Source organism: Aethalodelphis obliquidens, unplaced genomic scaffold (assembly GCF_003676395.1).
Source record: "Aethalodelphis obliquidens isolate GAN/ISIS:26980383/991018 unplaced genomic scaffold, ASM367639v1 scaffold29, whole genome shotgun sequence".
NCBI lineage: Eukaryota > Metazoa > Chordata > Mammalia > Artiodactyla > Delphinidae > Aethalodelphis > Aethalodelphis obliquidens.
Genome location: NW_020837973.1, coordinates 22,415,105 through 22,441,768, shown reverse-complemented (window position 1 = coordinate 22,441,768; position 26,664 = coordinate 22,415,105). Strand labels below are relative to the sequence as shown.

The 26,664-nt window shown below is 33.4% G+C and overlaps 1 pseudogene; it reads right to left on the bottom strand.

The window, feature by feature from the left end:
• Positions 1-13,274: 13,274 nt before the first annotated feature.
• On the bottom strand, positions 13,275-14,636 carry LOC113630202 (EH domain-containing protein 1 pseudogene; annotated as a pseudogene).
• Positions 14,637-26,664: the final 12,028 nt, after the last annotated feature.

Here is a 26,664-nt window from a genome sequence, read left to right as displayed (position 1 = left end):
AAAATAATTCAATGATAAGGTTGCAGTGTACCTGGCAAAATACTTCTATATTAAACAAGAACAGTTGCATAATTGCTAAATAATTTGAGGTAGATTAATCTGAGCACATAATTCCAAAATTAAAGTATAAAAGTAGAAGTTTATTTATGCCCATGAGCTCATTAGAAACAATGTTAATGCAACTAATGACATACATGTTTCAGTAATTACATCAATGTGATGTTAATTATACAAAACAGAGAAAAGTGAGTACTAGATAATTTCATTAGACGTTAATAAATACTAATTAATTATTTCCTGGGCAAGCTGTGTATGAGATGCATTTATGAATAATGTGATATAACTGGTATTTTAAGAGGCAAATATGATTAACATTGCATTGCCCACATTTTTTTTTTTTTTTTTTTTTTTTTTGGTACGCGGGCCTCTCACTGTTGTGGCCTCTCCCGTTGCGGAGCACAGGCTCCGGATGCGCAGGCTCAGCGGCCATGGCTCACGGGCCCAGCCACTCTGCGGCATGTGGGATCCTCCCAGGCCGGGGCACGAACCCGTGTCCCGTGCATCGGCAGGTGGACTCTTAACCACTGCGCCACCAGGGAAGCCCCGCCCCAAATATTTTTAATACAAATAATTGGCTTATAAAAGCATTACAGTTATCTGTTGAGCTGTTAAACTATCTCTTGATTGATGTAGTGCCATTTTTTCTTTATAGCATTGAGTTAAAGTATGTATCTGAGAAATGAGAAAAAAAAGGAAATAGCAAGCAAGTATGAAAGAAAAATCTCTCTTCCTTCCTAGATTTGATTAGTGCAGGACTAGAAATATTCAACATTTAATATATAAGATCTTTCCATGTTTCATATTACTAAAAAATAATTAAAATCATGATCCATAAACTAATGTTTAGTAAAGACTGTACCTTTCAATTAGGTTCCTTTTATGATTATTCTTTAAAAGTTTCAAAATGATGAAAATAGCATGGTAACTTTACCTTTAAAATATCAAGGAATATTATAAAACCTTAATATTTGGAATCTAATAGCAAAGTATGATATATTCTATAATATTATGCAATCATTTAAAAAATTTAAATTAACAATTAAATTTTTCTCACTCCATTACATAAAAATAAAAAATTGAAGGTAGAAAGAGACATTACGTTTTTCACTTTGCCATTTTCATCATAAAGCCATTTGTTTTAGAAATAGTTATATAATTTTGGCAAAGTTTGACAGAACTGGCACATCTGCAGATAATGGTACAATTTGATATTTATAAAGTAACAAGTTTTCTATAAATATATGTTTCTAGTTTCCATGGAATTTGAGTAATCACTAGAGCTGATCCTTATTTATCTTCTTTTACTGAAATCAAATAATGTTATTTATAGGGCTGTTTCTAAGGCTGTGACAATTAACTCTTTGATTAACCATTCTATAAAACTAATATACTTTTGACTATTTATAAAGTCAACACATATACTTCAAGACAAAATCTGCAAAAAATAAACCCCGATTTAATTTAAATGCTCAAGTGAATATTACTTAAGCTCTGGTGCTTTTTTTTTTTTCTTTTTTCTTTTCCTTTGCTTAATTTTGGTTTACTAGCTGGTAAAATTAAAATATTAATGTAAGCTATTTTACAAGGTTGTAAGAATCAAATGAGTTAATACAAGTACAGTACCTAGAAATGTTCCTTGCATGTTTAAGTGTTACATAAATGTTTTCACTACAACATTTGTAAGCTCTGCAAAGGAAGGGATTTCTGAGAGTAACTGGCATATAGTAGGCATTTAAAAATATGTTAATTAAATTTGGAGTTCACAGATTATATCTTTTTTATTGGATTTTAGAATAGTACATGTGAAATAGGAACCCCACATTTTATACCAGTGGTCTTCAAACTGGGAAAGGTGCAACTCTCCATTTAAACAAGATTTTCCAAGGTGTATGTAGGCAAAGATAGTCATAGAGAATTAACTTTTAAATTGCCAACTACAGTAAATATTCCACATTACCAAAAAAAAAAAGTCTGCCTTAGGTGGCTTTTGACATTTTAATATTTCCATTTTACACAAAGGAGGGCTTCATTTCTCCTACTCCAATTAGTACCATAGCCTCTTCCCTTTTGTGTTATAAAAAATACTGATTCATTGCTCAAATTGTTCCAGCTGTAGTCACTAGGAAATTCTTCAGGGTGACTCCTGTATTCTTTCAGTACCCCTTCTTCTTATTCTTCTCTTTCTTCTCCTTCTCTCCTTCTCTTTCCTCTTCTCCCCTTCCTCCCCTTCCTGCCTCCTTCTCTCTTCCTGTCCCCCTCCCCTTTCTCTTCCTGCCCCTCTTCTCCATCCCCCTCTCCTTTCTAATTATGTTCTTACTTTCTGGAACCAGAATATGTTCCAGACATCTTGTATAATGTCTGCCTCAGCCCTAGAATCAACTATTTCTACAAGGAACCCTGGTTCCTTTTGTTGGACACTGGTGCTCAGAAACCAATGTAAAACATCAATGTTAACATTAGATGAAGAAAGTTACAGGATATAAATGAACTCTTCACACTGTGTTGCAATTTTTATAAGACTTAAATTATTTTAAAATTAAAGAGGTTAAAAATATTAATGTTGACTGTAAAGAACAATTATCCAAAATTTAGACAGAAAGCAAGAGGATGAATGGATGAGCTTACAACATCATACTGGAGCACAGGCCTTCACAAGGATAATTTGTTCCTGGAAAAATGTATCTTTGAATTTGTTATCTGCTATTTAACAATATTTCAGATACTGTGAAATCACTTATTAACTTGTAAATTATCTAACAGATAATAAAATATAACCTGAAATGTTTCAGTTTACTACAAATGATACCTTAACTATTTTTTGTATCTATTAGCAATTCATTTTAGCATTCCTTTGGCTGACTGACAATAAAAGTCTACATTCCTCAACTTCTCCTTTGGACCAACTTCACTATGATATTGATTCTCTAATAAAGGAATCAAATAATTTTTGCCATATGTTCATTTTACCTTTATTTTTTATAAGATTCATGATTTTAAGTTTTGTCAAAATAAGATCATAATAAATTTTCCAATAGTGAAGGCACTATAAACCCATAAAAAGTCTTCTCGGGCTTCCCTGGTGGCGCAGTGGTTGAGTCCACCTGCCGGAGCAGGGGACACGGGTTCATGCCCTGGTCCGGGAACATCCCACATGCCACAGAGCGGCTGGGCCCGTGAGCCATGGCTGCTGAGCCTGCGCATCCGGAGCCTGTGCTCCGCAACAGGAGAGGCCACAACAGTGAGAGGCTCACATACCTCAAAAAAACAAAACAAAACAAACAAAGTCTTCTCTTCCTTTTACACATATTTTGAATAAGGATAAAACTATCAATACAAAATGCAATACTTCAACCTTCATTGATATGTTCCAAACTCAGATATATTCAGAGTAGGGCAATAGAGTGGAGTTGAAATTTTTAAATTAATTTACTCGACTTTTTCATTGACTAGTTATTATTATTTATTTTTGTATTTGTTATGCTCTTTATTTTACAACTGGATCCACAGTGTTAGAAGAACTACTATTTTTTTTCATATAACATTGTAGAAAAACTATTAGATCAAAAAGAGAAAATCAATTTCTAGATTAATTTTGTATAGCTAAAGTATTACTGATGTAAATATGTTTCAGTAATTATGTTTCTTTTTTTAACATCTTTATTGGAGTATAATTGCTTTACAATAGTGTGTTAGTTTCTGCTTTATAACAAAGTGAATCAGATATACATATACATATATCCCCATATCTCTTCCCTCTTGCGTCTCCCTCCCTTCCACCCTCCCTATCCCACCCCTCTAGGTGGTCACAAAGTACCGAGCTGATCTCCCTGTGCTATGCGGCTGCTTCCCACTAGCTATCTGTTTTACATTTGGTTGTCATTCACTAGTTATTGTCAAAGGATGCAATGCACCTGATGGAGAGGTCTTTGTGAGCCAATAATAGTATCTATAAGAAATATTAAAGAAAATGTGATTTTATAATGATATAATTATATGCCAAAAAACTGGATAACCTAGAAGAAATGGATAAACTCATAGAAACATACAACTTACCAAGACTAAATCATGAAGAAATAGAAAATCTGAACAGACCAATAACAAGTGATGGGTGAAATTTTCACATATTGAGGAATAACCTGTTTGTGGCCTATTAAACATACATGGTACATCTGTTTTTTTTTGTTTTTTTTTTTTAAACTGGAGTACAGTTGATTTCCAACGTTGTATTAGTTTCAGGTGTACAACAGAGTGAATCAGTTATAAATGTCCATAAATCCACTCTTTTTTTAGATTCTTTTCCCATATAGGACATTACAGAGTATTGAGTAGAGTTCCCTGTGCTATACAGTAGGTCCTTATTAGTTACCTATTTTGTATATAGCAGTGTGTATATGTTAATCCCAATCTCCCAGTTTATCTCTTCCTCCCCTTTCCCCCTGGTAACCATAAGTTTGTTTTCTACATCTGTGACTCTATTTCTGTTTTGTAAATAAGAACATTTTACCATTTTGACATTTCTCCAAAGAAGACATACAGGTGTCAAAAAGCACATGAAAAGATGTTCAACGTCGCTAATTATTAGAGAAATGCAAATCAGAACTACAAATAAGGTATCACCTCACACCGGTAAGAATGGCCATCATAAAAAAATCTACAAACAATAAATGCTGGAGAGGGTGTGAAGAAAAGGGAACCCTCCTACACTGTTAGTAGGAATGTAAATTGGTACGGCCACTATAGAGAACAGTATCGAGGTTCCTTAAAAAACTAAAAATACAGCTACTATATGATCCAGCAATCCCACTCCTGGGCATATATCCAGAGAAAACCATAATTCAAAAAGTTACATGCACCCTAATGTTCACTGAAGCACTGTTTACAATAGCCAGGACATGGAAGCAACTTAAATGTCCATCGACAGAGGAATGCATAAAGAAGTGGTACATATATACAATGGAATATTAGTCAGCCATAAAAAATAACAAAATAATGCCATTTGCAGCAACATGGATGGACCCAGAGATTGTATATCTGCTTTAACCGTTTAAGAAATGGGTACATGGCCCAGAAGTAAAGAATGTCCATTTTAAAGATAGAGATAAATGCCTCCCTTCCTGGCATGTTAGTGCTAGTACTCCTTAGATGATAAGGCTCCCTTCCCAAGAGCCAAGGCCATACTGACTGCCTGTGTAGTTGGTGATCTGTCCTTTTTGAAATCTTGAAGGAATGTATCCCTGTCACGTTTAATGTTCTTTGTTCCAACAAGACATAAAACTGTGCTGAAAACCAAGCTTCTTTGGAACAGTTCCTCAGATCTATCTGAGAGGCTATCTCCCCTGCTACAGTCCTCAGTTTAGCTTGAATAAAACTCTCTTCTATTCTTATTGTTGACTGGCTATTGATTACTTCCTTCAACACAAGTAAGGAGATAAAATCAAAAACCTCCCAACACAGAAAAGCCTAGGACCAGATTGCTTCAGTGGTGAATTCTACCAAACATCTAAAGAATTAATGCCAGTCCTTCTCAAACTCTTCCAAAAAATTGAAGATGAGAAAACACTCCCAAACTCATTTTAAGAGGCCAAAATTACCCTTATACCAAAGCCCAATAAGGAAACTATAAGAAAATTACAGACCAATATCCCTGATGATTATAAAGGTAAAAGTTATCAAGAAAAATATGAGCAAACTGAGTTGAACAGCACATTCAAAGGATTATATATCATGATCAGTTGGATTTATCCTTGGGATGCAATGATGGGTCAACATATGCAAATAATAAACATGATGCACCATATTAATAGAATGAAAAATAATCATATGATCATCTCAATAATGCATTTAAATTTTGCTAAATGCTGAAAAAGGAGTTAACAAAAAACAACATTCTATCATGATAAAAAAACATTCTATCATTCTAACAACATTCTATCATGATAAAAAAAAAAAAAACACTCAACAAATTGGGTATAGAAGTAACATACCTCAACAAAATAAAGGCCATGTATGACAAAGCCAACATCATACAAAATGCTGAAAAGTTGAAAGCTTTTCCTCTAAGGTCAGGACCAAGACAAGGGTACCCATTCTTACCAGTCCTACTCAGCATAGTACTGGAAGCCCAAGCCGTAGTAATTTAGCAAGAAAAAGAAATAGAAAACATCCAGATAGGAAAGGAAGAAGTAAAAATATCTTTGTTTGCAGATAATTTGATCTTAAATATAGAAAATAATAAAAACTCAACCAAAAAACTGCTAGAACAAATCAACAAATTCAGTAAACTTGCAAGATACAGAAAATCAACATACAGAAAGCTGTTGCTTTCCTACACACTAACAACAAAACATCAGAAAAAGAAATAAAGAAAACAATCTCATTCAAAAGCAATAGTACTTGGGAATAAATTTAACCAAGAAGGTGAAAGATCTCTTTCTCTTATGTGTTTTGTCAAAATGGATCTTCCTCAACACCCGCCCCCAGAAAAAAAGTCCTCTCCTTAGCTTGCACGCAGGGAATCAGCTTTTCACAGTGGTAATTTTACTTTTGTTGAAAGTAAATTCCAGACCCTTCTTTTGCAAGTCTTTCCTTCTTATTGTGACTTCTCTTGAGAAACTTTGAAGATTATATGACATAAAAATATTTTTCTATTATTATGTGAATACTCTGGAGTACCTAATGCAAAAAAATCTATATTTTCTAAAAATTTTAAAACGTAATTTTTCCATCAATTTCCCTTATTGTAACTGGACCTCAGAAGAAAAATTTTAATAAAGAATTGGTCATTGTATGTTTGGTATGTAGATGAATAAGCAGAGCTGAGTTTATTTTTGCTATTGTTGTTTCCATTATTGTTGTTTTGCTGTGTTATTTTGACAAATTTGTACCTAAAACAAAATAAATTCTTATTTTTCAGGGAAAGCAAAAATGAATTGGTAATGGCCTTCCTTCCTACGTAGGAAGAAAAAGTAGATACTTAGAGATTTCTGTATGAATTAAAGAACTGTAACAAATTTTGATAAAAACTTTTGATTGTAACTCTCTTTTGATACAGAGTTTTATTTTTATTGAGTCCAGGTAGTATTTCTGATAAAGTTTTTTCAACAAATTAGAATAATTTCATTTTAGTTTTAAAATATTGTATGTCTTTTAATTCATTGTATTGTCATTTAGTTATGCTAACACATTATTTTAGTTGATACATTATATACATATGTAATGAAGCAAAAGTAAACATTTTAATTGCATTTTATCTATTATAACCATAGTTACAGATTTGCACATGTCTAAACACACATACAATACACACATACACACACACACACACACACACATAGCCCCCAGCACATTAAGATTAAACAGCATATTAAGACTAAAACAAAGGTAATCAATAGTAAAAAATAATTTAAATACAAATTGAGGTCACAATGCAAACCTAAAAGTCAGATAAAATCATCTCTACTTGCCTTGGTTTATCTTGCTTTCCAACAATAAATTCAAAAGAAATAACAAATTGTCTTTCTAAAATAAAGTTTAACCTTAATGAATTTATTCACGCAAGTAGAGTAATTTATACCAAATTATTACATGGAGAACCACAAAAAGTAAATTTAAAATCTGTATTTGTTTCTATAAAATGACCAAGATTTTTGTGCTCAAAAACAGTTTAGTTTAATAATTATATTATTCTGTTAGTGCTCAAAACATTTGGCATACTCCTGCTTTATTTATACCAAAAATTTCTTATTTAAAAAATACTTGCTAATTATCAATTTTGCTTTTTTAAATTTATTTTCAGAATCTGCCAGGAACTGTTTCTTGCCTTTAGTACTGATTTTTGTTCATATCTTGTGTCTTCTCACAATCCTTCTTGATTTTGCTTATGATAAATTAAATCCCTAGATTAAGAATAATTAAATATTTATTGACTACTCAATCCAGTCTCGACAGAGTAAGCCCACCAACAGCCCATCTGTATTGCTGGTCACAACTACAATCTCTGGAAAAAATTTAAGTAACACCCTGAGAACTTGTAAAAGTAAGGAAAAACCAGCAAAAAGGAAAGGGAATGAAAACTCGAAGGAGTAATTCATATAGAGGTGAGCTATGAGGCTTTGTTTGTTTGTTTTGGTCTTTGGTTTTGTTTTGTTACTTCTTTGCCCAGCACCCTCCGGTGAGATCCTAGCAGAGTTTTGTTGCACAGCAAAAATTCCAAGAGAAACAATTATTTTGGCCAAAGAACTAAGAAAAGTGTCCCTGTGCTCTGTACAGTTTAGGGAGAATCTCCTTTTTTCTTCTTTTAAACTTAAATCATGTTTGGGTTTCCTGGAATCGTCACCAGTTTATACAAAGACAGACTCCTTCACTTTTTGAAAGGAAGCAGAGAAAAAGTAATTATGTTTCCTTGGCATTCTCCAAATTTAATTACATTTTTTAAATGTAAGAAAAATTATCAGTATATCTAAATGATTTCAATTTTTAGGAATATAGTCATGTTCATGTACAAGGAAAAATACAAGGAGTTTGTTTGGGTGTCTGCAAAGCTTACTACTAATAGAAAATTGTCTCATTAGCTGAAACCACTAAACCTTATAACGGTACTGATTCTGACCCCGCAAGCTTCTGAAGATAATGACTTCTCTTTCAACTGAGACATCTTATTCACATTATCCTTTCATTGACAAAATTTAACCTGAAACCAAACATGGGATGGGGTTCCGGGCAATGCAGTTTGCTGCTTTAGATGATTATGAGTCTATATTTTAATTTACTTAAATGAGAGTAATATAGCATATCAATACTTCACTAGTGAAAGCCCTGTCACCAGAGATTATTTCCTATTAGCTGGAATTTACCATGGATGAGCTGATGACTTTCTTAATAATTTAAGGCAATTCAATTTTTAGGGTATTTTTATCCTTTGAAAATATGTATTACACCAAAAATCAAACAGTTTTGCAACAATTTCATAAAATTGGTGGGCTATGGATATGATTAAATAGAAACAAGCTATTTTTTCCCAGAAAGGTTATTTATTAACTCTTCTGTACTTTACTTCATTTAAACCACAATTATAATTTTAATAATTATACAGTTACTCAAAAGTAAATTATAATTTGAGAATTCAGGAACTGTAATTATCACTGAAATAGGCACATACAGATTATATTACATTATATATGTATCTCCTCTAAAATTCATAAACATATATTATATATAAAAATTATATGTGTAAACTTATGTATTATATATATGTATTTTTATATTTCTCCAAATTCAATGCTCACGTATGATTGATAAGCTTCCATAATAATTTCTTTTTTCTTTTCATTTAAATTATAATAAATTATAATTATATTTTATTTAAATTATAAATTAAATTAACTTTATATAAATTTATGTAAATTATATGTAATTTATTAAAATTATATTATTAAATTGAATTATTTAAATCATAATATAAAATTAATTTTATTTAAATTATAATTAAATTAAATTATTGTTTAAATAATAAACTACATATTCTTAATTTTCTTTTATTTGCACTATACATATAATACTTTGTATATCTCTCTAAATACTTATAGAAGTATCAAAATTTTTGAGGTCAAAAATAGTATTCAGTATTCTATTATTAACATACTCTAGTGTAACTAAACATTTGTTGGATAGGCATTGGGGTTGATTTATTCTTTTTTTATATGTTGCAAAGTACATATTGACAAGTACATCTGTTTATATTTGGCTAAATTTACAGAATATTGATAAATAAAACTCTTCATTGGATGGAGCCTCAAATGCAGAATTACAAAATTTAAATGTGAACACATTCCCAATATAATTTACCTTATACTCTACGAGTGGAGAAACTAAGGATCTGGAAGAATATGACTTCTCAAAAACACAACAAAAAATAAAAATAAGAGCTAACACTTTTATTGTACTTACTCAATGACTAATATTCTCCAAGTGTTTACTACTTCTTTACATATATTAACTCAATGAATCCTCACAAAGACAGGCATGCTATTATAAACCTCAATTGCAGTGGACAAAACTGAGGGACAGAGTAGAAAACCGAGCGGTAGTTATGGTAGCATTAGTAACAGCCACAGTTGTGTTAACAACTAACAATTATACAGTGCTTACCATGTGCCAGGCATTGTTTTAATAAATTTATTCAGTTACCCAATGAAATAAAAATGATTATCATGATTATTTTACAAGGAAATAACTGAGGCTCCAGCCTATACATGCTTTTATAAGATATCTACTAGGATATGGATCAATTATTATATATTACTCACATCATCAGCATTACTATCCAGAGAAGACATATATTTACCCCCTCATTTAACGAATATTTCCTAAACAACTATTGTGCATGTAACCATTGTTGCTTGGGGCTTTTTTGAACCCCTTTCTCTTTATTCTATATAAAAAGGTCTATAAGAAGGTGTATTAAAGTTTTATAACAGTTTAATTATTTCCATGCAGATTATATCCAAGTGTACAAATCCACATATTTTTTAAATTACTCATATTACTTAATTTTATTTATTGATATTCATATTATTATGCATAGTGTTGTGCATGTGAACATGCAGTTTACTATATAATATAAAAATCATGACTATTTATTAACATCATTGCTTTGGATTTTTTATTTTATTTTTTTTGGCCACGTGGCATGTGGGATCTTAGTTCCCTGACCAGGGATCAAACCTGTGCCCCCTGCAGTGAAAGTGCAGTCTTAACCACTGGAACACCAGGGAAGTCCCTTGGATTCTTTGAAATACATAAGGCTATGAGAGACATATTTTGCTCATTTCAGTGCCTTCCTTTTTATCAGTCTTTATAGGAACTCCTTGTGGAGATATGTACAATATACTTTAATTAGGTTCTAATTCACTAATTTATTCTAGAAAAGAGGAAAAATCAGCTGGATTCTCTATGTTATGTGAACATTAGAATATTTTTATTGCTAGCTAAAATCAAACTAAGGAAAATTCACAGTATGATGAATTTTGTTGACCTCAAAGGAAATTCTCTCACATAAGATTAGGTTTTCTTTAAAGCAAATGCTAAATAAGTGTTGAAGAAATAAAGTTATTTGAGGAGAAAAAGTCTCCAAAGTATTTATGACATGAAAATGTGATAAAACAATGTCAGATTGATGTGAAAAAGAGGGTTTAGGCGTACACAGAAAGTACCTTCCACCATATGCTTGTGTAATGAAGCCAAAAAATCATTCAAATTGTTTTAGCTATAAGGAAGGCATTGTATTTAAAGTATGTATTCCTTATTTCAATTGAAAGAATTCAATAAACTATTTTAGATATTACTATTTACCAAACACTGTGACGGTAACTTGGTGTATAAAATTATATCTATTTAAAATGTTTATATCTCTATAAAAATATAATTATATGAAAAAGCATGAGATAATTTCAACACTGTTGTATAAATTTTAAGAAAGTAAAGGTAATAAAGTAGCTAAAGGAGAAGTAATTCATCCAACTTATTGCATTGCAGTAACATAGGTAGATGTTTGTCATATGCCATTCATTTAGATGAACTACCTATATTCCTTTTCTTGTTTAATCCTCCATGGGAATCACATGTGAATCAATTACTATCACTATAATTATTGCTATTCTGCTATATCCTTATTTTGTAATGAGGAATATCAGGATTAGAAAGGTTTGATATCTTTTCCATTGTTCCACAGCTTGTGGATGGTGGAGCAGAGATTATAAACCACAGTCATTTAACCACAGAATTTACAGAGATGACACGTGATCCAAATCTGAAGTGTGATTTATAATTACTTAGAGTGGAGAGTGGTAGAGTTGTGGATCGTGTTTGCTGTGTTGATGGTGATGCTGATGCTATGGTGTGTGGGGGGTTGTGTAATTGGGGGCAGTAAAAAAACAAATCACATAATAGAATAAAATAGAAAGTCATTTCAGGAAGTGTGTAAAGACATAAATTACCACAACATGTTCAGGAAAGTAAACATATTTTTTATTTGAACATGAAGGTATTGTAAGAAGATCAAGTTAGAAAGTTGGGTAGTCAGAAAGTAAAATAGGCAATTGTGAGTTAATCAGATCAGAGAAGCCGCTGTATAAATGCTATGAAGCTTGATATTTTCCTGAAGAATATTAGGAAATAACTGAAGTGCTTGAAGAAAAGTGGTGGAGCAGTCATATTTGTGTTACAGCTCATTCTTCCATATGAAAAACAGATATTTTATTCAGTTTACTGAGATAAAATTTACACACATTAAAATGCACCTGAATGTATATACTTGCATAACTAACTCCATCACCCCAAATGTTCCTTCATGCCTGTTAGCAATCAAACTCACCCATCTTCAGCCTCAAATAACCAATGATTTACAGTAGCCAAAACTTGGAAGCAACCCTAATATCCATCAAAGGGAGACTGGATAAACAGATGGAAGTATACTTATGCAATGATTTTTTTTTTAGCAATGACAAAGGATCAACCATGATGCATGCAGCAACACAGAAAAATCTCAAGAACATTATGTTGCATGAAAGAAGCCAGGCACAAGAAAACACGTTTACATTAAATTCCCAAACAGCAAAACTAATTATAGAAAACATCACGCATGCAGGACTGCTTAAGGTAAGATTTTTTTGATGGCTTGATAAGAAAACCCTTAATTATGGAGGTAATGATAGTTTTTTTGATAAACAGATTTGGGATATTAAATTTCCTGCACTTGTATATTACAGCTAAAACTTTTTAAAAAAACATTATTTTGGAAATCAAGATACCTGAAATTCAGATTTAAGTTACAGTTCTATTATGTATTAGCTATAAACTCTTTAGAAAGTTATGGTGTCTTACTGAGATTCAAAATCCTATAACCAGCATTTGACATAACTTTTCTCATTGGGCTTTGGTAATTATGAAAAGGCATGATACATATTAAAGTGCTTAATGGAGTATCTGGCTCATAGTAAACTAATTTCAAGTGAGGAGTAGATAGATATCAATACTGTTATCTTATCAGTGCTGTTATCCTATACAAAAAAATTTTTTTTTCCTTACCTTTTTCAAAAGCTGAGGAAACATCCGCTCAGTCTTTAGGGTCCTTGAGAACTGGTGACCCTTCCCCTCCTCAGTCTCTGCCTGGCCGGGTGCTGGGATGGCTTGGGGGGGGGGGGGCGGGGCAGGGTGGGTCACTGGTGCTTCTGCTTGGAGGATGAGATCAGGCAAGGGGGCAGGTCAGCGGGCACCTTGTGGCCCTTGAGCTTGACTTTGGCGAGGTGTTTGCCCAGGACAAATACCTCATCTCCTAGCAGCCCGTCCTGGTCTACATCGGCCAGCTTCCAGACCTCCCCCGGCACCGTACGGGTCAGCACGGACTTCACCATCTCCTACTTGGCACTGGCACGCATGATCTGACAGCTGAAAGGTGACAGTACGTAGATCTCGTTGCAGGTGGGCTTCTGCTTGTCCACCACCCACTCAACGTCATCAGTGTCCTCACCGCGCCCCTCACCATAGTCATGCCTCAAGCGCCTATTCTGGAGCCATACAAGGCACGGCCCTTCACAGCCTGGCCCGGCACACCATGCCATCATCCGAGCGGTGTCACTGACCAGCATATCGTCCACCATGTCCAGCAGTTTGGGCTTCAAGGCCTGGAACTTCAACACAATGCATCTCTTGTCCTATGGGCCTTGATGACCTCTGAGAACTCTTTGGAGATACCCACTTCAGAAGCGTCAAAGGGCAGGATGATGCGGTCCACACGCTTGGTGAACCACTCCAGGCCCTCCACAAGGTCATAACCTCTCCTGAGGTGCTTTCTTTCCAGACAGAATCCCGGGAGGGCCGAGGGTGTGTATGCTGTCCAACACTGGGCTAGGCAGTTGGGCACGCATGAACCTGTTGGGGAATCTGTACCGAAGATGCTGAGCTTGTGGAAGTGGTGCCACAGAGGTCACAACGAGCAGGTGTCGCCGGGCACCACATCCTCGGCGAGGCTGTGTTTGGTGGCGAAAAAGGAGTCAGTGGTGTGCTCGGCCCTATACGCATTCCCAGGAAGCCCTTCTTCATCAGACGCCTCCTGAAGGTGGTTTTGCGCATACTGTACAGGCCCACGAGGAGTAGCTTGGGCTACGGTCAGAGTCAGAGTCCTCCGGCGGCGGGGAGTGGAACTCGTGAGAGCCTTACTGCTCCTCCAGGGCAGCAGCTTCCGGGGGATACAGTGACCGCAGCCCCTCGGCCACCATTTGGAAGCGCTCTGGCTCCTTCTTGTGGCGAGTGTTCTTGCCAAGCCAGCTGAACGTGCTGCCAGAGATGCGGCTGGCTGCGGCTTGTCGGATGACTGGCTGAGAGCCGGAAGCGGGCAGAGAGCCAAGGCGGGCCGGCGGCGGGCCGGCGTGCACTGCGCGTGCGCACTGCAGGCTCGGTCGTAGGCGCCTCTCTTCCGCGGATAATCTGCTGAGGTTGAGGAGATTTTAAATAGGGGATTGGAGGATTTACCTTAAAAGAACAAGGTAAATGCATCTGTCTGATCTTGTGACATCTACCATTTTGGAGCACACTGTGTGTTGCCAGGGGGAGGTATCTCTACTTTCGCTAACTTAGAGAGATAGCACGAGTTAGGTGTTTTTATTGAGAAGATCAAGACCAAAGAAGACGTGACTAAATGTTCAGAGACTCAATTTATGGGGATGTTATTAAAAATGTAAGAATATAACTAGGTGAAATTAGCCTTAAGAGCCAGTTAGAAAATAAGAAAACACACTTGTATATATGAGATAATTCATAATTTACTGCATTTATTTCTTAATTTATCATACTTTACCCATTGATGTTTAATAGACAAGGTTTGGTAATTTACTATCTCAAAGTATTTCTTTTTAAAAAGGAACTTGTAATAATGTATTAGCCCAGACTCAGACCAAAAAGTGCTTTACTGCCCTATCAGATGGTCTGTGTTGGACACACATTACATGGAAACTTGAAGATGCTCAATTTTAGTTAATGTTGGACTGTTTCACAGCAAAAGATCAAATAGTTTGTTTCCTTATACTTCCAACTAAATTATTCTGTTCTGAAAGAAACTAATCAAGTAGAATCAACTACTTATGTCTCGCTCTCATTTATGAAATTCTTTTGTTTTCCTATCGTGGAATAGAGTAAAGCTATGAAGTCATAGGTGTTTAATTTTAATATACATTAAAGTTTTATAGCACATGATGGGATTCTTCTTATGTATTCTTGCATTTCCCAGAAATGACTCAGTGGTATTATTTTTAGTGTGCCCATAAATATCTAATGAACATTCAATGAAACATTAAGAGAAAAAGTATTTCCCACTGCCCCTAATAGCTTTTTATCAAAAAATAATGAAAGGAAAAATTGACGGTCCAATGTGAGTTTGATACAAAATTGGAATGCAAAACATGCTGTCATTCACATGAAAAATAATAATTAATGTGACATGCCACTACATGACAATTTGCATTAACCCTATTCATAAATAAGACTATTGCTCTGAAAGCCCTGAAATGACATTTATGTTTTGTTAAAGGTGAATATATTCTGAATCAACTCTCAGAACATGAAGAATTATCTCTGATCAAAGTTGTGCCATGGAACTTTGTTTAATGATAGAAATGTTCTGCAATTCTGGATTATCTGATATGGTAGTTACTAGCCACAGGTAGCTGTTAAGCACTTGAAATGTGATTAGGATGACTGAGGAATTGCGTTTTACATTTGAATTAATCAAAGTTCAAATTTAAATAGTTATATGTGGCTAGTGGCTATTGTATTAGAACAGTCTTAGATTGATAATGGGAGTTATTTCCACATTGGACAATTATCCACAACAGGGATTAGTAACTGATGGGAGGGAAGCAGGATTTTTTATTTGACACAAGATCAATGATCTGTTCTTCCTCTGAACTTAAGCACCAAAGAGAAAGCTGGCACATATTTTACAAAGATTTCCCACAGCTTTTCTAAGTATTACTTGTTCATATGATAAGATGAGAAATTTTCTTTTCCAAGAAAGGTACTGAGAATTGAATTGCATTAACATAGCCTAGGAATCTTAACTAAGAACTGAACCCCACCCCTCCTACCATTTTAACTTGTCTTGACTTTGTCCCTAGACATTCTTGCTCATGAATTTAGGGCTAGAAACCAGTAGGTAGATATTGTATTTGATTCAAGGAAATCCTGTAAGCCAATATATGATAACATAATTTGCTTATTTAGGCAAATAGCTCTTCTAAAAGGAAAAATTTTGCTCACCTGGGCAAGCAGTTTGGTTATCAGACAAGTTTACTTATTAAGGCCATTTCCTGCCTGTGCCTACAATCCTAAACTTTTGTGTGAAAAATGTTTCCAGCCCCAATGAGTTCTCACAATGAAAGACTTGCTTTAAACCAGTTGGCCCCAGACTCTGATAATTCTGTATGTATCTTCCCCTTCTGAGATGCACTAAGATTCAGTCAAGGCATTGTTCTCCATACCTGCACTGGTCTAAAAATTAGTTTGCTTAATCAATAAGGTTTCTGGTGACCTTTTTTAGGGAGTCAGTATTGCACTGAGATATTGATAGCAGTCCCTAGTTAATAATGGTTAAAATTCACACTTTCTTCTTTCTGGAAAGAAATGGAAGGAAGTTGGTAAAGGCCCAGATCCAAAGTTAGCCATGTTTTGTTTCACTCTCCTTCTCTGTAAAATGAGAATATTAATAGTACTAATGCCACATGGTTGTTAATAAGGTTTGAATTCATTGATCCATAAGATTCAGTTAATTTTCTCCCATTTAAGCCCTGAAGTGACATCGATTATTTTTAATATTTATCCCAGAAAAGAAATATCTCACGAAATGTTAATATTTTCCCAGTAGAGTGAAAAATATCATTAAATGTTTGGATAAAGCAGGATTTATGTATTAATTATATAATAATATTAAACATGATATATGTTAATTATATTTAATTGTATAAAATTACATTAATTATATAATTATATACATTAGCTATATAATTAATATAAAAGTCAAATAGAGCCTTTCTATTCATAAAAATATATATTATATATATATATAAAAATATATTGGAGTTTTTTAAGAGTAGAAGGGCTGTATTTAACTTTGAGTTTCAGCCTTATGTGACAGTCCAGATAACCAGAAAACTATGCGTTTCTGATTTTAGACACTGGCCCAGGGCATAGTAATGTTCCCAAAAAAATTCATAGGAAGAAGGGTGGTTGGAATAATGCAGGATTGTACATGGTCCTCCAATGCCATAAACAGCTGCATTCTTTCCTTTCCAGTAAAATTATCACATACATCAGATTTTACAGTCTTCTATGAGAGAAAAATTGTCACTATACAATACCATATTCAACTTCATATAAAGGTTATTAGTGAAATGTTGAAGAGAAATGAGGAAAATTGTAGAATTAATATACTAAAGACTGGAACTGACTATACTGACAAATGAGAGCACATTTCAATTAAGATTTGCCAATTATGGGAAATCCAAATTCAGCTTAATCGACACCTATATCAAATCCTTTAGTCCTATAAATTAGCTCCCTGGGACACATAATTCCAGGAAAGTTTAACAGAGGCATCTATAATTGACATGTTAGCACTCTCACAGTATGCCAGAGAGTGCATTTAGGTGTCACTGGTCTATTTCAGCACTACTGGAGATGAACAAATTAACCAGCTGCAGAGCCTATGGAGTTTCACAAAAAAAGTCTATTTTAAGGTTTCATGTACTTGGAGAAGATTTAGGATGAACGTATGGGATTAAGGAGTTATACAGATAATGGTAACAGATTTTATAATGCAAGAAACACCATCGCTTATTCAACTATTTTTGTCCATCAATACAAGCTCTTTATCACCATAGAAGCACATAATAGCATTATGAAATCATTGTATGTTTAGTGATTGCCTACATAATAACAAGTGTTAACAGAAGAGTCTAACTCTACTTGACATTGTTAATGCAACAAAATATTTAATTTTTCAGGAACATGTAGACTCTAGCGTGGATGTAAACATAGAAGAACATAATGTAAATTAAGTGTAAGCTATTATAGAAAGGTAAGTGAACCCAGAAAATAAATTAATTAAAAACATATGCATTTATACTTGCTCTTTCATCAATTAACATATGTATGCATTATTATTGTTGTATTCCTAGAATATATTTATCATTGCCTAAAAATTAAACCCTATCTAACTAATATGAGCATGACAACATAATTCAAACAGTTTACTGTCAGGGAGATGATTGTGCAAAGACATTGCTTTCATTAATTAATCTTTGTACTTGACAAAGTATTTTTCACAAATAAAACTTTAAAATAATTGGATTTATTGTACTTCCAGGAAATATCAATTGCAAAAAATATTGACAATGTTTGAAGAAGAAGCAACAGAAAGCCAAAATAATCCTTGTATGTAGATCAAAATAGTTGAACCATAATCAATAAAGTGCCCAAGCCCCCCCATAATTATTCCATGGAATATTGTAACAATTGGCAAATTTTTATATTTAATAACAAATTTACTCTCTGAATATTTTCATATTAATTTAAGGGAATAATTCCTAGAAAATTACCAAATCTATATATTTATAGAATGTTAGAAGTTTTTAAATAAGTAGAAAACAAACACATTTAATCAATACAGATATTTTAGCATACTAAATAACAATAAAACATACTTGGGTGCTTTTATAATATATCCATTTGGCTAGGCCAAACTGCCTTTCCCAGAAATCCTTTTCCCACTGATTTCCCATTAAGATGGGTCATAAGAGAGATTCTTGTGCATGATACAGTCATCTCTCAGTGTCTGTGGGGGACTGATTCCAGGACCCCCAAGGATACCAAAATCCTCAGATACTCAAATACCCTATATAAAATGGCATAGTGTTTGTCTATAACCATGTATAGTTATAGACAAACACTATGTATATATATATCCTATCCTATGTATATGAGGATATATCTATGTATATCCTCATATATTTTAAAATCTCTCTAGACTACTTATAGTACCTAATACAATGTAAATGCTATGTAAATAGTTGTAAATACAAAGTAAATGCTATGTAAATAATTGTCAGTGCTGTAAATTCAAGTTTTGATGTTTGTAAATTCTGGAACTTTTTTTCCAAAATTTTCAATGTGTTGTTGGTTGACTTCTTGGATGTGGAGCCCTAGAATCCGTGGATATGGAGGGTAGATTGTATTTGAAAGACAGAAGTGAAGCAACAGCCATTTTGTAGATCACACATACTGCTACTTAATTACTTGCTCATCTTATTAGCATGACCCAGCTGCTGACCCTTAAAATATTCCACCTTCCCTAGGATCTTCCTTCAGCTTCTCTGACTCTTGGTCCATGTAAGTGTGTTTGGTAAAAGTGTAAAATTTCAAAAGATACAAACGCTGTTTAGGTCTATGGTGAGAGTACATGGATGAAGCATGAATTTCCCTGGGTGGGGATGAGGATTCCACTGGGACAACCTATGAGAGCTGAGATAGTTGGAAATAAATATGCTGCTTTTACATCCTGGGTGTCTATATCCTGACCAAATGCCAGCTGTCACCATCAGTAAACCTTACTTGCTGCACTTCCTGGTAGATGGAATAAACAAATTGATTCTCAGGGAGACAAACAGAAAAGAGTCCATATGAGGTCTTGAGTAGTGACCCAAGGCAAATTTGTCCAAAGCTCACCAGTGTTTTGAGACGTTCTACTTATTGGCCTTCAGGGCTAATTCATGTTGTCAGGTTTATTGAGCATATTCTCCTACCTGTTGCCACTTTCTTTTATTAGCAACAATAAAATCTACAAATATAAAAGGGAAACAATAATAGAAAATAAAGATATAGGCCAGGTTTCACTCAGGGACATAAAATGACATAATCTGATCAGATTCCTAAATTATATACTTAATCTTATGAATAAAAATAAACAACAGCACAGGGTTCAAGAAAAACTTTGAGATTATATTCAGCATAGTATTTCACTGTAACAAGCTAGGTGGTCTCTAACAGCTGGAAGTAAAGGGGTCTCACATGTGAGCACTATAATATTATTGAGTCCACCAAGAGGGGGCAACCAAGGACACACCTCTGTTGTAATCAAAACTGAGTTTATTAACGTGTTGTGCCTGGAGCGAGAATGCAGCGCAAATGAGCCTCAGGAGTGACTCCTATTTCTTCTGAATCTATGGGGAAATGTTTCTTATGGTTTTACTTCAGCCAGAGGTTCATTATTGTGGCTTACAAATTAACATTTTCGAGGAGGCCTGTCAGTGGTTTCTGATTATAGCAGACTATGGATTTGTTACACACGAATATTCTAGAAAAAAATGAAATATAAGAAAACTCAGTGGTTCAAACTTTACATTATTTAAAGGTCAATAAATCTAATGATAACTTTGCTACATTTGCTTTTTAATGGTAGTCTTACACCCAGCAATGGGTTATTTAATTTACGGTTGATTTTTAAGGGAATGATACATATCTTCTAAAATATGTTTACCTAAAGGTTGGCCTAGAGCTGAAGTTTGAGCATCTTTAACTTGTCTTTTAACTTATGGGACATTTGAAGAATGCTTAAAAATTCTCAGTTACTCTTGGGGCACTATGTTGGTTGCTGATGATAAATGGAAATCTATGGACATAAGAGGAAACACCAGCACAGGGTTGGATTCAAATCTAATCTTTGGATATCTGGGCAGGCACATATCATGGCTAGTGTAAGATCTGGGTATAATCAATAGAAATGATGTGTGGGGTTGGGAATTGTCCTCATCCCCTTTCTGGCTTACCTCACTTACTGATTATTTCAACAGCAGAGAGGACTAATCTTATTCACTACAATGTGATTCTCTATCTTTTACAAATTATGATGCAATGTCTTATCAATAAATCTTCAGTTCAAGCAACATAGATTTCCAGCACTGCCTTGTATGATTTTCTACTGTATTGTTATCCAACTATCAATAAGTATAAAAAAACAAAGTATGTGGTCAAATTATGAAAAAATTCACATCAAAATCTCATTTTTACATCAGTTGTGAGATAATTATAAAATTACCTAAAGAAAAATATTAAGAAGAATGTGTTTGGAAATAGATCTTTTTACAAGCCATCTAAATGCATTGTCCTTTCATCTTCAAAGCATTTGCTATCTCTAAGGGAAAATGATAGTTTCAAAAATAATGTTTGCATTGATTGATTACATAATTTGAGAGACTTAAAAACGTTAGAGATTTTCAGAGAGAAAATTCTTGCAGGCAATTGTTACATGAAATATTCTGATTATTTTTCATTTTAGAAGCCAAGCACAATAATATTAATAGTTTTATGTACAGAGTATTCTTATTGTAGGAATATCCGTACCATTTTATTGTCCTTTTAGCAATGTTTTTATTCTTTATAATTTTAGCAAATTTTGTGTATTCATTACTACTTACGTTAAAATACTTTGGTACTTTGGCATCCTTTTATCTGCCTTTTCTGTGTTTCTATGTTATTTCTGTAGTAGTAAATGATTCAGGAATAATAGTCATTGTTTGTTTGTGAAAAAATATTAGATAATCTTATTTTTACTATTGCTATTACTTACTATGTCAAAAACTATTTATTGAACAATAATTACATTAAGCCTTACTTCAAGACAATAAATAAATTGACTGATTAGATTTAACAACTTGAAGTGATACCATGGAGAATGATAGTGATAAAATAACAATGTTTAAAAAAATGAATTAACTCATTTTATTTAAGCTTAATGGCTTTGAATAATGTCAGTCTCTTAATAATATCTAAGGCATGCTAGATTGAAAGGTACTAGTGACTATTCTTTTTCTCTCTGCCCATACATATATGACATATATATCATATATAATATATCATATGTTATTATATATATGATATCACATGTATATGATAGCTCTATACATATATCTATATCTCTACATATCTATTTATCATCTATAAATATCTATTTATCATCTATCTATAGAGAGATAGAAAGATCAGCTGTTAACCTTATGGGGATTCCCTTGAATCCCTTAAAAGCTCAATTCTCTTAAATTGAGCTTTTAAAAAAATCTCATCATTGATTATGGGGTTTATTCATTAATTAACTTTTTTCTCCTTCTTAACCAGTTTCCTAGTTAATTGCCAATTTTACCTTCTCCATGACTCCCCATTTTATTTTCTAACATCTCTAGCCAAGTTTAACATCTTAATTAAACCTCATCATCTTGAGTTTAGGCTCTTTTTGCAATATAACTGGTCAACTTTCAATATTTTTACCTTTAACCTATTTTTCACAATACCAGCAAAGTTTTATTTTTGCATCATGTGCCAATGATGAAGCTTAAAACTCTCAGCATGCTTACACGGATATATAACATCTTATATGGATATATAATATAATTTTTACTAATATAGCATTTCTGTAAATGCAGTGAATAATTTCAGCAGGCCAAGCTACTTCCTATATAGTTTCATACTTCTGTGTCTTGGCTTATGCTATTTCATCTGGCTGGAATAGCCTTATCCATTGGTGTTCCCTCTTAAAGTCACACAAATCCAAGTTCTAAAAATGTCTGTATATCTTGACAATTCATTATTCTTTCTTCTTCACACTCATTGCACTGTGTTCTGTACTCAGTTATGGCATTCCCTATTGCACTTTTACTTGATTATTTCTTGTTGTCTTCATTTTCTAAGAAATACTTTAGAGTCGGAAATTAAATTTAACACATCTTTATATGTATACACCTAGGCACGTCTCAGAATATAGCAAGTACTCAAATATACGTTTTTTTTAAATACAAAACTTTGTCTGACAGTCATTGAAAAAGAATCTGTTCATATACAAACTATTTCATGTAACCAAATATGATGAACTTTCTGGAATGTTGAATGTGTGGTTGATCCTATAAAGTATCAATATATAATTTGAATTATACCTTTTTTTATAAAAGCATCACATCTAACAGCAGAATGGAAAGTGGCCTTATGCTCTGATTCCATGTACACTTTACTATAAATTTCTCTCCTATCATTAAACTGTATTAATAAAGTATAAACTGGAGGAAAGAAAAAATTGATTGTTCATGTGCCTATATCTCTTCATTTTCAAGAAGTTAATATTACTATGTTAAATCTACTTTTTACACTTTTCAATATCACTGAAACTGTCTGACAATCAATGACGTTTAAAATTGCTATCAGCCCAGCATGTGCCAACTTGGCTGTTATTCTTGGTGGTATGACTGCCCACCGTAAACTCTCAACAATTTAGTCAACAAACTAAGAAACAGTGAAAGCAGGCACATGAGTCCTAGTTGTTGGGTGAAAACGTTCACTTGCAGGAAACATCGATTAAGAACAAGCATCAAGGGCTTCCCTTGTGGCGCAGTGGTTGAGAGTCTGCCTGTCGATGCAGGGGACACGAGTTCGTGCCCTGGTCCGGGAAGATCCCACATGCCGCGCAGCGGCTGGGCCCGTGAGCCATGGCCACTGAGCCTGCGCGTCCGGAACCTGTGCTCCGCAACGGGAGAGGCCACAATAGTGAGAGGCCCGCGTACCGCAAAAAAAAAAAAAAAAAAAAAACAAGCATCAAAAATATAAAAATGGATGTCAACAACTTGGGAAAATATTGAAGATTTTTGGACGAAAGCCCTTAAAGAGAAAACACTCAAAAACCTGCTATATTCTCATGACTCTTTACTGGAAAGAGACGATACTGTGTGGGAAAAGTATTTTAAAAAACCTTAACCGTTTTATTTTCTCATTGACCATATATTTAATTTTAAAATGATATATTCTTAGTATCTATGTCTAAATAAATCTAAAATACCTTTTTATTATGAATATTTGTTTAAAAAGGATATTCTATACTGGATAATATGTGGTGATAATATCATAAACTTATTAAGCACTTATCAAGCTATTCATTATGGCTATAGTCCAGACTATAGCTGACATGAGTAACAGTTACTTAAGCTTAAAGCCACATATTTTAATTACTATATATATATAGTACATATATACATATAAAGCACACTTGCACAAGCTAACAACTAACAAACATATATACACACATATACATAAATGCATAATTTAAATCTTATTTTGGTAAGAATTTGGCAGAGGAAGATGATAGTACTTTTATTTCAATTTTCTACCTATCTATGTCCTTGTTCTTTAATTTTCAAAATTAATATTTACCTTTAAAAATTGCCCTTCAGGCTCAATGTTTATTTTCATAATTGTCTTTTCAAATTCTAATAGCAAAATCAAATATTTTGGGTAGTTTAATTTTCATTTCTCTTAACTTCAGTGATACCCAAAAAGTTTTGTGTATTTATTGTTTTTTTTCTAAAACCCCTATTGATTCTCATAAGTTTTGGGGAAGATTTTCTTTTTAATCAGAATCTAATTCATAACTTCTTTTTTTCTGTTGACTCAGGGTTAAAAATATACTGCTAAAGTTTAGGCATAAACTATGGGGGCAAATGTCATGACCATTTATTATATATCTTCAGGAATATTGTTTGTTTTTATTATGTTAATTCATTTATTTATTGGCAATTTTTTATAAAATGTCTTTATTTGAAGAAATATATAATAGAGAATTATATACTTTATAGACGATGAATGAGAATGATTTTTCAAGGGATAAATTTTAATTTTGAATTTGCTCATTGTATTATCTTTAGATACGGCAATATACCATGCACACAGATTTCAGAAAAGACCCTCTGGTCTTTTAACCTCAATTTTTCGATTCATCACTTTAAAATCAGCAGTGGTTTGCTTCTCATTTGTGGCAAAGGTTGCCCATTTGTTCTCCAAACCATTTTTTTTTCTTTCTGAACAGAGCCAGATTTCCTTTCCTAGGCTCTATGCAGTTAGTGTGGTCATGTGACTCAGTTGTGGCAAGTAAGTCATCAGAATTTACACAGATGACTTCCAGGCCTGGCCCCAAATATTTCCCATGTGTTATTTCTACCATCTTTATCAGACATGCTGGCTGAATTCAGAGGATTCAAAGTTCTAAAGCAGGGTAGACCAAACCGGGGAGGGGACCTGTGTACCTGAAAGACCATTTATAAGACCACATATTCATCAGACAAACCCATTTTGGACCTCCCATGAGTAAGAAAGACACTCCTATTGCATTAAATCACTGGATTTGGGGGTTAATGTATAAAAATAATCACTCCAAGAACAGTTTTTTTGTCTTCTCTCTGACCATCGGAACTGTACTCATTTCTCCTCTGATTCATAGTTGAGCTGTATTTCTACTCAGCCACTGACATTCATTGTTCAATTATTCCCTGACCTTCTCCACAAGTGATTCTAGCTATGGTTATTCTATATTCTTATATGGCCTTGAGATTCTTCCCCTATATTTTTAAATGTGACATGAACATTATAATTGAAATAATTATAACATTTTTATAATAGAAACCTTATATGCACAATGCAAATGCAATTATAGACACATTGTTTGTTAATTTTATGTGTCAAATTGACTGGGCTGCAAAGTGGCCAGATATTTCTTCAAACATTACTCTAAGTGTTTTTCTGAGGGTGTTTTGGATGTGATTAACATTTAAATTGGTAGAGTGAAGTAGATTGGTCTCTATAATGTAGAGACCATCTGCTGATAACTTAAACTAAAAAAAAAAAAAAAAATTAAAACAGCTTACCTTCCTCCAAGTAAGGGAGAATTCTTTCTGCCTGATAGCCTTCAAACTGAATGATCGGCTTTTTTCCTGACTTCAGAATTGAACTGAAACATTGGCCCCTCCTATGTCTCGAGCCTGCTGACCTTTGGATTGGAACCACAGCATTGGCTTTTCTAGTTCTCAAGACTTCTGACTTGAACTGAAACTAAACAATTAGCTCTCCTGGATTTTCAGCTTGCTAACTCACACTACAGATCTCAGCTCTTACCTCTTTATATATATATATATATATATATATATATATATATATATATATATACACAAACACATATATATACACGTGTGTATATATATATATATATAAACATATATAATTATTGTAACATGGTATTTCTTGGAAGAACAACTAGAAAACATAAAATGAAAACAGCAAACAATTTTTTGTAAAGGCAGCTATTTATAGAACTAGACAATGGGATTAATTGAATCCTATCAACAGCATAATGAGGAAGAAAATAAAGTTCTCTTACTACTAAAATATTAAAATCATTGTGAAGATCTAAGATTTTTTAGGCTAGTGAAGAAAATCAGACACTTCACTAATTAGCTTCCATAAACACAGGAAACTATTAGTAGAAAAGTAGAAACTTAGAAGAAGAAAACATTTTTTAAAACATCATTAATTGCAATATGCTGCTTAATTTTTTATTTCAAAATGTCATCATTTAATGTGATATTCAACTGAGTATAAGGCAAAAAAAACCTGTTTTATTTTTATTCTGTCATTTGGCAAGTATTGACTTAGTGTCTACTAAATGCTGGATACTGAGCTTATAACAATTATAAG